Below are 14,453 nucleotides of genomic sequence, written 5' to 3'. Positions count from 1 at the left end.
TGGGTGTTTTAGATGTGCTGTAGAATTTATGCAGCTACAATGGACTTAGTAAATTAGACACTAAAAGTTAAACTTTTTCCTCAAGAAAACTATGAACATCAATCTTAATCCAGATCCATGAACATGAAAGGAAGGAAAGTTAGGCATTAAGGTCTATTTGAACGCATTCTATCTGCAGGGTGAAAAGCAAGGATAGAAAGAATATTTTATCTAATAAAAGATTAATGTGAGAACACTTCTCTGAGTGATGACCGCATTGCTTCCTCTCAGAGCTAATTATGTCTTTGAATCACATTCAAACAGAAAGATACAAAGTTACCTTCAGCAAATACTTATTTTAATTGTTTAATAGTGAATATTTTTTTTGAGATGATTGAGTTATTTCTCTGAGAGATATACAATCCATCTGTCCTCAGTGGAATACTGAAGATGAACAATGTTATTCCTTCGGAAGAAGGATTTGGAATACTGTAACTACTGACATCAGACTGCTTTTGTCAAGAGAGAATTTTAAATTAAACTTATTTTGGCCATTAAATTATTCTATGGAGTTTTTGAATGGACAAAACTCAGGAATTAATCCACAACTGTGGTATCTTCACATAGAAAGATATGAGGTCTTCTGTAACCTAATTTCTATACACCCATACAGAGCACTGAGAAGCTAGGGCTGAGATTGTCTTATCATCCAATCTCACTTGGAACGCCAAGAAAATACATATAGATATTAATATCTCTTATAAGAGAGACTGATATATTCTAACTGCTCAGTGGTAGAAGTGGCAGAAATGATGGCAGTGGGTTATCCGGCAGGGTGGAGTACTTTGTTACTGAAATTATCTAGAATTTATGGTACACAGTGATAATAAATTATAACCCAACTTTTAGTAGGTATTATTATTTTAAAATTCTCCTCAGGCACTGCACCCCTCACAGGTGCATATAGGGCAGACCACTCCACTGCCACTACCTGGGTGTATCATTTAGTGTAACTACTTGATGCTCATTATCATATCGAATTCTCTCAGCCAGGGAAAGGAAACTCAGAGGGCAAGTAAACTGCCTCACACAGTTACTCAACTAGTTAAACAAACTACTACATTTACCAACTATTTAAACAAGTTACTCAACTTATTCGACTAGAAACTGGCAGAGCCAGGATTAACACCAATTAAAACCAAGAGCTTCCTGATGCCAAAGCCTGTATATTAACCATTAGTTAAGCTGTTCAAATGAGTCACGTGAATCTCCCAACTATCATCTCCTTCTTCATTCCTTAAACGTCACTTTCCCAGTATGGAAGTACTCAGTCTGACACAAAACTAACCAAAATGACATTTGCACCTTAACTTTCCTAGCGATGTGGGAAATGTTTTCTTACATGAGTCCTGCTGTAGGAAAGAGCCATGCATGTGAGACAGGGAGTATATTGGCCTTTCCTCCTCTGCCAAGGACAGAGCAGAGAGAGGAGAGTGAGTCTGCAGGAATGGTGTACATATCATCAAACTGCCACCCTATGTGAAGTGTGCATCCTCCCTTAATTTGAGGAAGGTATAGACCCCTCATCACCTATCTCAGCCTCAGTTTACTCTCTCTGAAGTCAAAAAAACTTTATAGGAAGTAACATATCAGATAAAAGTGTACAGTGGAGTTTCTACTTCCCTTATTGTCTACTGATTTCAAAATTAAATTCATTAGAACATTTTCATACCACAACAATGATGAGATTAAATAACCCACGTTTTAAGAAACGTACTTATGAAGACTTCTATAATTTCTTCATCGGCTGTAACCTAACCAGAGCACACCCAAGTGGGTAGTTTACCTAAAAGGGAATGGATGTGTCCTCACAGCCAATACTGTGGGAAGGATATGAGGAACAAAGTCTTAGACCCAGGTGGAGAGAAACCTGCTTCTTTCTCAGGGAATGGGGTTATCTGGACTCCTAGATGTGAAAGTACGTGGTGCACTTACGGTGATGGTTAGTGAACTGCTGCAGTCACAGAAAGCCATGCAGTGACGAGACAGGAAATTAGCTCTCTGAGGTCCCTAGCTCAGGCCTCGGCCTAAGTCTGTGCAATAGTTGGACTCAGTTAATATACCACGCAGTTAATTAGGCCAAGACGCTGACCACAGGCAATCCTCTCTGTAGCTTGCGTCATTATCACTGATATGAGAGTCAGGATGTTGCGCCCTTGCATCTTCAGTTAGATTTCCCTAGTGTTTCTCAGTTGAGACCTTCCCCCACAGTACTTCCCTATCTGATAACCGGCTTTAACACATGTGTTTCTGATCCTGAGTACCCGAGAGAGGGTCAACAAGTCATACCGTGCAGCCTTTACTTGGATCTCCGTTTTCTATACTATAAGCTGCAGAAGATTCCCTTTCAAAAACTGGAGACCTATACAACCCCTCTGGAAAGATAGTTGACAGTCTCTATCAAAATAAATAAATAAACACAACCTATGATACCATAATCCCACTCCTAGCTACACAGTCAAAAGAAATGTGCACTTATGTTCACCAAAAGACCTTCACACTAATGCTCATAGCAACACTATTTGTAATAGCCAAAAGCTATTGGAAACAATCCAAATAGAATGGATATATAAAAGGTGTTATATAAAAATAATGGATTACTATACAGAAATAAGAATGAACAAACTACAGCGTGCAATAACATGGGTGAATCCCACGAATATACGAAGAAAAAGTAAATAAATGAAGGCAGACACAAAATAGTATATTGCATGATTTCATTCTTATAACATATAAATAAAGCAAAAGTAATTTATGATGTTAGAAATCGTGACAGTGGTTACCGTGATGGAGAGGGATAAATAATGACGAGAAGGGAGCATAAAAAGGATTTCCTGATGTGCTGGTAATACTCTCTTTATTGAGAGATAGGTCTTTTTACATGAGTTTGTTCAGTTTGGGAACATTCATGGAACTAAATGTTTAAGAGATGTACACTTTTCTTAATACTACTGTATAGTGCTATAATACCTGAATTTTAAAAGTATACTTCAAACTAATACAACATTATAAATCAACTATACCCCAATAAAAATTTAAAATAAATAAAAAGTATACTTATAAGTGATAAAACAATTGAGTCTTTAAAAACCCGGAACTCTGCCTTGCTCTTGCCAATATCCTTCTCCCCATCCCAGGCCTCACCACCTTTTGCTTTTGGAGTCATGAAAAGACTGATGGACAAATCCTCTGGAGTGAGTCTTGCTAGCCTCCCTGAACTGATAAATACTGCCCTTTGCCAAACTCAAATCAACAGCTGGAATCAGGATTGTCTCACTTTTATTACTATAAAATGTCAAATTCCATGGAGACCACATCTTTCTTTCTCAGCTGAAAGTCTAACGTCAGGTCAACCTCCCTCCATCCTTCTTCTTTCCATTTATTCACACAGTTCTTATTAAATTATCCTTTAATAATTTCACCTATGTTGGGCATTATGCTCAACTATGGGGATAAATGAATTCATGGTCCATATAACCTTCCTCTGCCTCACTTCATTCCTGTAGCTTCATAAGCTTCCCCTCAAACTAATCCACCTGATATGGCAAGGCATCTCTGTCCACCATAGTTCATAACAGGTAATCACAGAGATGCAGATGGACCATGGCTGTCATAGTGACTGAATCATTCAGTCAATCTGAATTCAGTCAATTCTGAAAGAGGTAAGAAGGTATGTGAATTAAATGAGTCCATTACATGATTCTAGTGTATGTAAATACAATTTTCTTAAAAAAGAGTTAGAACCAGAAATGTACTTTTATTGTCTGCTGGTAATTTATTTTTTCTTGTTTGGGAACCTAAATGCCTAAGCAGTTTTTAAATGTTTTTTCCTCTCATTCCCATGAATTAGGGAGTCCAGTTAAGTGGAATGTGGACTCCAGGAAGCATGTTTTTAAGGCCTAAAAAAAAGGAGTCCATAACATTTTTCTGTGAATTTATCCGCTTCATTAATTAACAACTTATTGAGTTTAATAATGTCAAGTAATAATACAGCCCATTAACTATGATTTCAGTTTTTCAGAATAATACACATAGTTTTTCAGAATAATACACATAGCTATAAATATACCGACCTTTTGGGTAAAACTCATGAAAATTGTATAATATTACCATGTTGCCAGTTTCATTCCCAATAAATCTAACAATTGAAAACTCTAAAAATACTTTATATTTGTTGGAATATAGATTTGGACAATATTTGACATATCAACACCTAATGGGAACTGTAAATATCCTTTTGAACTTATCACTTTTCAGGCCAGTCTTAGTGATGACTCCCACTTATATTATAAATAATTTTAGCACAAAAGAATAACCAGACTCTTAAGGTTACAGATTATCTACACTTGTTCTCAAAGAAGCTTTGACATTTCCAGTTACATATGCATTCACTGATACACTTCTGCCCTTTGCTCAGAAAAGATACATTTCCAGACATATAACCCACAGATGACAAATATTTTACTTTACCTCCAATCTGATCTTTATTTTAAATTCCCTTTAATTAGTTTCAGGAATTTTTAGGCAACCTTACAAACAAATGGTCCCCTCCTCTTCCCTCCCTTTCCCTTTCCTTTCCACAAACATTTACTGAGTGCTTCCTATTTTTCAAACATAGGTGATACAAAGACAAATAAGACTCTCTGATCTCTACCACTATAAAATTTCCACCAATCTACCAATTTCAAAACACGAGTTCCCTTAGCATTCTGGAACTTGACTGACTTTAGTTTCTAATGAGTAATCTAAGCTTCTTTTAAAATCCAGCTTTGCAACAGATTTTGCCTGTTCTTACATGCTGCAAGTGAAACAAAGGGTAACATTCCTCCATCATCTCCTTTCTTAACAATATCTCTTTGACCACCACCCTCTCATCCACTCACCCATGGACTTTCATGGCCAGGTTGGTGTGGTGATTTCACTAGGAATTCCAAAGTATTGGAAAAAGCTATACATCCTCCCAGAATCCCCAGAGTAATTTTTGTGCCGAGATTCTTCGGACAATTATATCTCACAGATGAGGATTTGGGATAAAAAGCAAGGCACAGAAAGCTAACAGTGACAATGTGATGAACCATACTACCTGCATCCTACTTTGGTTCTCCTCTACTTAGTCCTAGAACGTCTATGGGTATCTGTTGTTTTAGAGATATAGTGATGAGAGAAACAGCCTCCAATTTCTTAGTAACTATAAAATCATGAATAAATATGTTATAACTATCCCATCTGATTTTTCCCAATCAATTTTCAACTTGATTTCATTTCAGGGTTAATACTCAGGGTCATTTTATATGCAGAAAATGTTCCTGAAATGAATTTGTTGCCTCTCAGTCTCTCAACAGGCTTACTACTCCTGGATCAGAATTTTAATCGTGCTAACATTGAGGGCTACAATTTTTTTCTGGTTAGGGGGCTGGCAATTAACACTAATAATATGTGAGTTGTGGCACAGCCTTAAATTCTTTCAGTAGATTGATAGCTGCTTAAAGGAAAATACAGTGGTGATATATTTTTTTTCTCTTTTTGCTTAAACAACAGACATTTATTTTGTCACAGCTCTGCAGGATAGAAATCTAAGATCAGGGTGTCAGAAGGAATGGTTCCTCCTAAGGCCTATATCCTTGGCTTGCAGATGACCATCTCCTCCCTATACCTTCATATGGTCTTCCCTCTGTGCATGTCTGTGTCCTAATCTCTTCTCTTTTTTTTTCAAATTGAAGGATAATTGACATGTAACATTATATTAGTTTTAGGTGTACAACATGATTCAATATTGGTATGTACTGCAAAATGATCACCACAATAAATCTAGCTAACATTCGTCACCATATATAGTTACAAAATTTTTTTCTTGTGATGAGAACTTTTAAGATATCCTCTCTTAGCAACTTTCAAATATGCAATACAATATCATTAACTGTCATCGCCTTGCTGTTCATTATACCTATAGGACTTATTTTTTAACTGGATGTTTGTAGCTGGTGATCACCTTCATCCATTTCACCAACTCCTTCCGTCCTCCATTCCATACTTCTGGCAACCACCAATCTGTTTTTTGTTTTTAAGTTCATTTTTGTTTGTATTTTTGTTTCAGATTCCACATATAAGTAAGATCATACAGTATCTCTGTCTGACTTGTTTCACTTAGCATAATACCTTCAATGTCCATCCATGTTGTCACAAACGGCAAGATTTCATTCTTTTTTTAATAGCTGAATAATATTCCATTGTGTATAAATACCACATCTTCTTTATCCACTCATCCATCAACGGACACTCAGCTTGTTTGTATATCTTGGCTATTTTAAATAACGCTGCAATGAACGTGGGGATGCAGATATATTTTTGAGTTGGTGTTTTCTTTTTTTCAGATAAATACCCAGAGTGGAACTGCCAGATCATATGGTAGTTCTATTTTTAATTTTTTGAGGAACCTCCATATTGTTTTCCACAGTGGCTACACCAGTTTACATTCCCAGCATCACTGCACAAAAGTTCTATTTTCTCCACATCCTCACCAGTACTTGTTATCCCTTGTCTTTTTGATAGTAGCCATTTAACAGATGTGAGTTCATAGCTCATTGTGGTCTTGATATACATTTCCCTGATGATTAGTGATGCTGAACACCTTTTTATGTACCTGTTGGCCATTTGTGTTGCTTCTTTGGAAAAATGTCCATTCAGGTCCTTTGCCCATTTTTTAACCAGACTATTTTTTTGGTTTTTTGATATTAAGTTGTATAAGTTCCTTGTGTATTTTGGATATTAACCCCTTGTCAGATACATGGTTTGCAATGGATGTTTTAACTTACCTTACTGTGGTAATCATTTCTCAGTATATACATATATCAAATCATAATGTTGTACAACTTAAACTTATATAATATTATATGTCAATTATGTCTCAATAAAGCTGGAGAAAAAGAGAAAGGAAATAGGAGTATAGAACAAGCAGGACAAACTGAAGGCACATAAAAAATGGTAGACGTAGATTTCAATATAAATAGCAATTATATTACATATAAATGGAATAAGTGCTTCAATTATAAGAAAAATATGATCAGACTACATAAAGAAAATTATAACCCTACGCTATTACAAGAGACGTCTAAAATAAAAAGATACAGAAACATCAAAAAGAAAAAAAAAGACCCTATAAATGCTAATCAAAGGAAAACTGATATAGCTAGATTAATATCAGAGAAACTAGACTATTAAGAAAAAGCATTATCAGTGATACAGAGAAAGGTTTCAAAATAATGAATTCAATTCACCAGGAAACTATTTATATATATATAATATTATGTCTTCAAAATATGCAAGGCAAGAATTATCAGAACTAATAAAATATGATCTAAATAAATGGAGAGAGAAAATGTTTCACAGGTTGAAATACTCAGTATTGTAAAGCTGATGATTTTTTTCCAAACTGATTTTAAGAATTAATGCACTCATAATCAAAATCCCAACAAGTATTTTCTGGAACTTCACAAGTGGATTTTAAATTTTATGTAGAAATGCAACCATTATCTGTAAATAAATTTTTTTCAATCCCATATTTTATTTATACATCCATGTTTTAATTTACTGATTTTAATCTTCAGAATGATATTGAATAGAAGGAGCTCTGCTTGATCTCCTTGTCTTGATACTGATCTCAGAGGAATCAATATCATTAAACTGATGCTTTAAAAAACTTTTTTTTAATCAGAATTAAGGGAGTTCTCTTATAGTCATTGTTTTCTACATTTTTCTATAATGAATATACAATATATGTTTTTCAAAAGTGTTTTCTACATCTGTTCAGATTATATATGGGTTTTCTTTTTTATTCCGTTACTGTGATGAATTACACTGACTGGCTTTCATATATATGTATCAACCTTGTTTTCCTAAAATAAAGCCACACAGTCATGGCATACTGTCATTTTTACGTATTGATTGATGTGACTTGATAACATGTCATTTTAAAAGTTTTACATCCATGTTTATGGGTGAGATTGACCTATAATTTTTCTTTTAATATCCCTGTCAGGTGTTAATATTAAGATCTGCTAACTTTATAAACTGAGTTGGCAAGTATTTCCTCCTCCTTCCCCCTTTATTTTTGGTCTCAGAGTTTTATTTTTCCTTTTTTTTTTTTGAAATTGTTATTTCTTAAATATATAGTAGAAGAAAGGTATGGTAAAATATCCCACTGTGAATATGATTTGTCTATTTTTCATTTTAGTTTTGTCAATATTGGTTTTATGCAACATATACGTTTAGAATTATTACCCCTTACTAATAAAGTTAATATATATCATTATAAAATAACCCGACTTGTCTTTAATAATGTTCCTTGCCTTTGTCTGATATTAATCTAGCAAGATAAGCTTTCTTGTTAGCATTTGTATTATATATCTTTCTACCCTCTTTGCTTTCAAATGTTCCATGTCTTATATTTTATGTGCATCACTTGTAAGAAGCATACAGCTGTTGTCTCTTAATATAGTCTCACAATCTTTATTTTCTGGTAGCATCAGGTAGTTCATTTACATTTAATACCATGACTGATATATTTGCAATTAAATCTACATCTTACTAACTTTTTTCTATTTGTCTTGCCTATACTCTGTTCCTTTTTCTCTCCTTCCTTGTCTAATTTTGGATCAATTGATTATCTTTTAGTATTCCATTTTCCTCTCCATTAACTCAGTAGTTGACCATCATTTACTCCTCTGTCAGTGATTTCACTAGATTAAAACATTCCTCCTATCTTTACCAAGTCTAATGTTCCTTGCTACTCTCCCTCTTTTTCCATGTCAATTCAGGAACCATACAACTACAGTATTTCTTCCGTCTCTTGACCTACATGCTATTCTTGTTATGTATTTTAATTCTATATCTATTTTGAATGACAGATGACTTGATTTCACTGCTTTATATAGTAATATTAATGGATTTACCCTCATAGTACAATGAAAAAGGCCATATATGATAAACCTACAGCTCACTTAATACTCAACAGTGAAAAGTTGAAAACACTTCCTCTAAGATCAGCAAAAGAGATTGGTTCAAGATGGTGGAATGGAAGGACATGCGCTCACTCCCTCTTGCGAGAGCATCCGATTCACAACAAACTGCTGAAAAATCATCGAAAGGAAGACACTAGAACTCACCAAAAAAGATACCGCACATCCAAATACAGAGGAGAAACCACAGTGAGACAGTAGGAGGGGGCAATCACAATAAAATCAAATGCCATAAGTGCTAGTGGGTGACTCACAAACTGGAGAACACATACCACAGAAGTCCACCCACTGGAGTGAAGGTTCTGAGCCTCATGTCAGGCTTCCCAACCTGGGGGTCAGGCAACGGGAGGAAGAATTCCTAGAGAATCAGATTTTGAAGGCTAGCAGGATTTGACTACAGGACTTTGACAGGAAGGGGGAAACAGACACTCCACTCTTGGAGAGCGCACACAAAGTAGTGTGAGCATCAGGACCCAGGGGAAGGAGCAGTGACCCCATAGGACACTGAATCAGACCCACCTGCTAGTGTTGGAGGGTCACCTGCAGAGGCGGGGGGTGGCTGTGGCTCACTGTGGGGACAAGGACACTGGCAGCAGAAGTTGTGGGAAGTAGTCCTTGACTTGAGCATTCCCAGACTCCGCCATTAACCCCACCAAAGAGCAGGGTAGACTCCAGTGTTGTGTTGCCTCAGGTCAAACAACCAACAAGGAGGGAACCCAGCCACACCCATCAGCAGAAAAGAAGATTAAAGTTTTACTGAGCTCTGCTCACCAGAGCAACAGTCAGCTCTACCCACTACCAGTCCTTCCCATCAGGAAATCTGCACAAGACCCTTAGATAGGCTCATTGACCAGAGGGCAGACAGCAGAAGCAAGAAGAACTACAGTCCTGCAGCCTGTGGGACAAAAACCACATTCAAAGAAAGAGAGACAAGGTGAAAAAGCAGAGAGCTATGTCCCAGATGAAGGAACAAGATAAAACCCCAGAAAACCAACTAAATGAAGTAGAGATAGGCATCCTTCCAGAAAAAGAATTCAGAATAATGATAGTGAAGATGATCCAGGACCTCAGAAAAAGAATGGAGGCAAAGATCAAGAAGATGCAAGAAATGTTTAAAAAAGACCTAGAAGAATTAAAGAACAAACAAACACAGATGAACAATAAAATAACAGAAATGAAATATACACTAGAAGGAATCAATAGCAGAATAACTAAAGCAGAAGAATGGAGAAGTGATCTGGAAGACAAAATGGTGGAATTCACTGCCGCAGAAGAGAATAAAGAAAAAAGAATGAAAAGAAATGAAGACAGCCTAAGAGACCTCTGGGACAACATTAAACACAACAACATTAGCATTATAGGGGTCCCAGAAGGAGACTGGAGGGAGGAAGGACCTGAGAAAATATTTGAAGAGATTATAGTGAAAAACCTCCCTAACATGGGAAAGGAAATAGCCACCCAAGACCAGGAAGCACAGAGAGTACGAGGCAGGATAAACCCAAGGAGAAACATGCTGAGACACATAGTAATCAAACTGACAAAAATTAAAGACACAGAAAAATTATTCAAAGCAACAAGGGAAAAATGACAACATACAGCAGAACTCCCATAGGTCAACAGCTGATTTCTGAGAAGAAACTCTACAAGCCAGAAGGGAGGGGCATGATATACTTAAGGTGATGAAAGGGAATAACCTACAACCAAGGTTACTTTACCTGGCAGGATCTCATTCAGATTCGATGGAGAAATCAAAAGCTTTACAGACAAGCAAAACCTAAGAGCATTCAGCACCACCAAACCAACTCTACAACAAATGCTAAAGAAACTTCTCTAAGTGGGAAACACAAGAGAAGAAAATGACCTACAAAAACAAACCCAAAACAATTAAGAAAATGTCAGAGGAACATGCATATGGATAATTACCTCAAACGTGAATGGATTAAATGCTCCAACCAAAAGACACAGGCTTGCTGAATGGATACATAAACAAGACCCATATATATGCTGTCTACAAGAGACCCACTTCTTACCTAGGGACACATACACACTGAAGGTGAGGAGATGGAAAAAGATATTCCATGCAAATGGAAATCAAAAGAAAGCTGGAGTAGCAATACTCATATCAGATAAAATAGACTTTAAAATAAAGAATGTTACAAGAGACAATGAAGGACAATACATAATGATCAAGGGATCAATCCAAGAAGAAGATATAACAATTATAAACATATATGCACCCAACATAGGAACACCTCAATACATAAGGCAACTGCTAACAGCTATAAAAGAGGAAATTGACAGTAACACAATGATAGTGGGGGACATTAACACCTCACTTACACCAATGGACAGATCATCCAAAATGAAAATAAATAAGGAAACAGAAACTTTAAATGACACAATAGACCAGACAGATTTAATTGATATTTATAAGACATTCCATCCAAAAACAGCAGATTACACTCCCTTCTCAAGTGCACACGGAACATTCTCAAGGATAGATCACATCTTGGGTCACCCATCAAGCCTCAGTAAACTTAGGAAAACTGAAATAATATCAAGCATCTTTTCCAACCAGAACACTATGAGATTAGAAATGAATTACAGGGAGAAAAACGTAAAAAACACAAACACATGGAGGCTAAACAATACGATAGTAAATAACCAAGAGAACACTGAGAAAATCAAAGAAGAAATTAAAAAATATCTAGAGACATATGACAATGAAAACACGATGATCCAAAACCTATGGGATGCACCAAAAGCAGTTCTAAGAGGGAAGTTTATAGCAATACAATCCTACTTCAAGAAACAAGAAAAGTCTCAAGTACACAATCTAACATTACACCTAAGGAACTAGAGAAAGAAGAGCAAACAAAATCCAAAGTTAGTAGAAGGAAAGAAATCATAAAGGTCAGAGCAGAAATAAATGAAATAGAAACAAAGAAAACAATACCAGAGATCAATAAAAGTAAAAGCTGACTTTTTGAGATGAGAAACAAAATTGATAAACCATTAGTCAGACTCATCAATAAAAAGAGGGAGAAGACTCAAATCAATAATATTAGAAATCAAGAACAAGAAGTTACAACAGACAAGACAGAAATACAAAGCATCCTAAGAGACTACTACAAGCAACTCTATGCCAATAATATGGACAACCTGGAAGAAATGGACACATTCTTAGAAAGGTATAACGTTCCAAGACTGAACCAGGAAGAAACAGAGAATATGAACAGACCAGTCACAAGTAACGAAATTGAAACTGTGATTTAAAATCTTCCAACAAACAAAAGTCCAGGACCAGATGGCTTCACAGGTGAATTCTATCAAACATATAGAGAAGAGCTAACACCCATCCTTCTCAAACTCTTCCAAAAAATTGCAGAGGAAAGAACACTCCCAAACTCATTTTATGAGGCCACCACCACTCTGATAAAAAAAAACAGAGAAAGATACTACAAAAAAAAAAGAAAAAATACTACAGACCAATATCACTGATGAATATAAATTCAAGAATCCTTCACAAAATACTAGCAAACAGAATCCAACAACACATTAAAGGATCATATGCCACGATCAAGTGGGATTTATCCCAGGGATGCAAGGAGTCTTCAATATATGCAAATAAATCAATGTGATACACCATATTAACAAATTGAAGAATAAAAACCATATGATCACCTCAATAGATGCAGAAAAAGCTTTTGACAAAATACAACACCCAGTTTTGATAAATTCTCTCCAGAAAGTGGGCATAGAGGGAACGCATCTCAACATAATAAAGGCCATACACGACAAACCAATGGCAAACATCATTCTCAATGGTGAAAAACTATAAGCAGTTCCTCTAAGATCAGGCACAACATAAGGATGTCCACTCTCAGCACTATTATTCAACATAGTTTTGGAAGTCCTAGTCACGGCAATAAGAGAAGAAAAAGAAATAAAAGGAATACAAATTGGAAAAGAAGTAAAACTGTCACTGTTTGCAGATGACGTGATATTATACATAGAGAATCCTAAAGATGTCACCAGAAAACTACTAGAGCTAATCAATGAATTTGGTAAAGTTGCAGGATACAAAATTAATGCACAGAATCTCTTGCATTCCTATACACTAATGATGAAAAATCTGAAAGACATATTATGGCAACACTCCCATTTACCATTGCAAAAAAAAGAATAAAATATCTAGGAATAAACCTATGTAGGGAGACAAAAGACCTGTATGCAGAAAAGTATAAGACACTTATGAAAGAAATTAAAGATGATACCAACAGATGGAGAGATATAAAATGTTCTTGGATTGGAAGAATCAACATTGCGAAAATGACTATACTACGCAAAGCAGTCTATAGATTCAATGCAATCCCTATCAAATTACCAATAGCATTTTTTACAGAACTAGAACAAATCATCTTAAAATTTGTATGGAGACACAAAAGATCCCAAATAGCCAAAGCAGTCTTGAGGGAAAAAAACAGAGCTGGAGGAATTAGACTCCCTGACTTCAGACTATACTACAAAGCTACAGTAATCAATACAGTATGGTACTGGCACAAAAACAGAAACATAGATCAATGGAACAAGGTAGAAAGCCCAGAGATAAACCCACGCACCTATGGTCCACTAATCTATGACAAAGGAGGCAAAGATATACAATGGAGAAAAGACAGTCTCTTCAATAAGTGGTGCTGGAAAAACTGGACAGCTACATGTAAAAGAATGAAATTAGAACCCTCCCTAACACCATACACAAAAATAAAGTGAAATGGATTAGAGACCTATATGTAAGACCAGACACTATAAAACTCTTAGAGGAAAACATAGGAAGGACACTCTGACATAAATCACAGCAAGATATTTTTTGATCCACCTCCTAGAGTAATGGAAATAAAACCAAAAATAAACAAATGGGACCTAATGAAACTTCAAAGCTTTTGCACAGCAAAGGAAACCATAAACAAGACGAAAAGACAACCCTCAGAATGGGAGAAAACATTTGCAAACAAACGAAAGGACAAAGGATTAATCTCCAAAATATATAAACAGCTCATGCAGCTCAAAATTAAAGAAACAAACAACCCAATCCAAAAATGGGCAGAAGACCTACATAGACATTTCTCCAAAGAAGACATACAGATGGCCAAGAAGCACATGAAAAGCTGCTCAACATCACTAATTATTAGTGAAATGCAAATCAAAACTACAATGAGGTATCACCTCACACCAGTTAGAATGGGCATCATCAGAAAACCTACACACAACAAATGCTGGAGAGGGTGTGGAGAAAAGGGAACCCTCTTGCACTGTTGGTGGGAATGTAAATTGATACAGCCACTATGGAGAACAGTATGGAGGTTCCTTAAAAAACTAAAAATAGAATTATCATATGAC

This window comes from Lagenorhynchus albirostris, chromosome 3 (genome assembly GCF_949774975.1).
Source record: "Lagenorhynchus albirostris chromosome 3, mLagAlb1.1, whole genome shotgun sequence".
Lineage (NCBI taxonomy): Eukaryota > Metazoa > Chordata > Mammalia > Artiodactyla > Delphinidae > Lagenorhynchus > Lagenorhynchus albirostris.
This window is presented reverse-complemented; position numbering follows the sequence as displayed.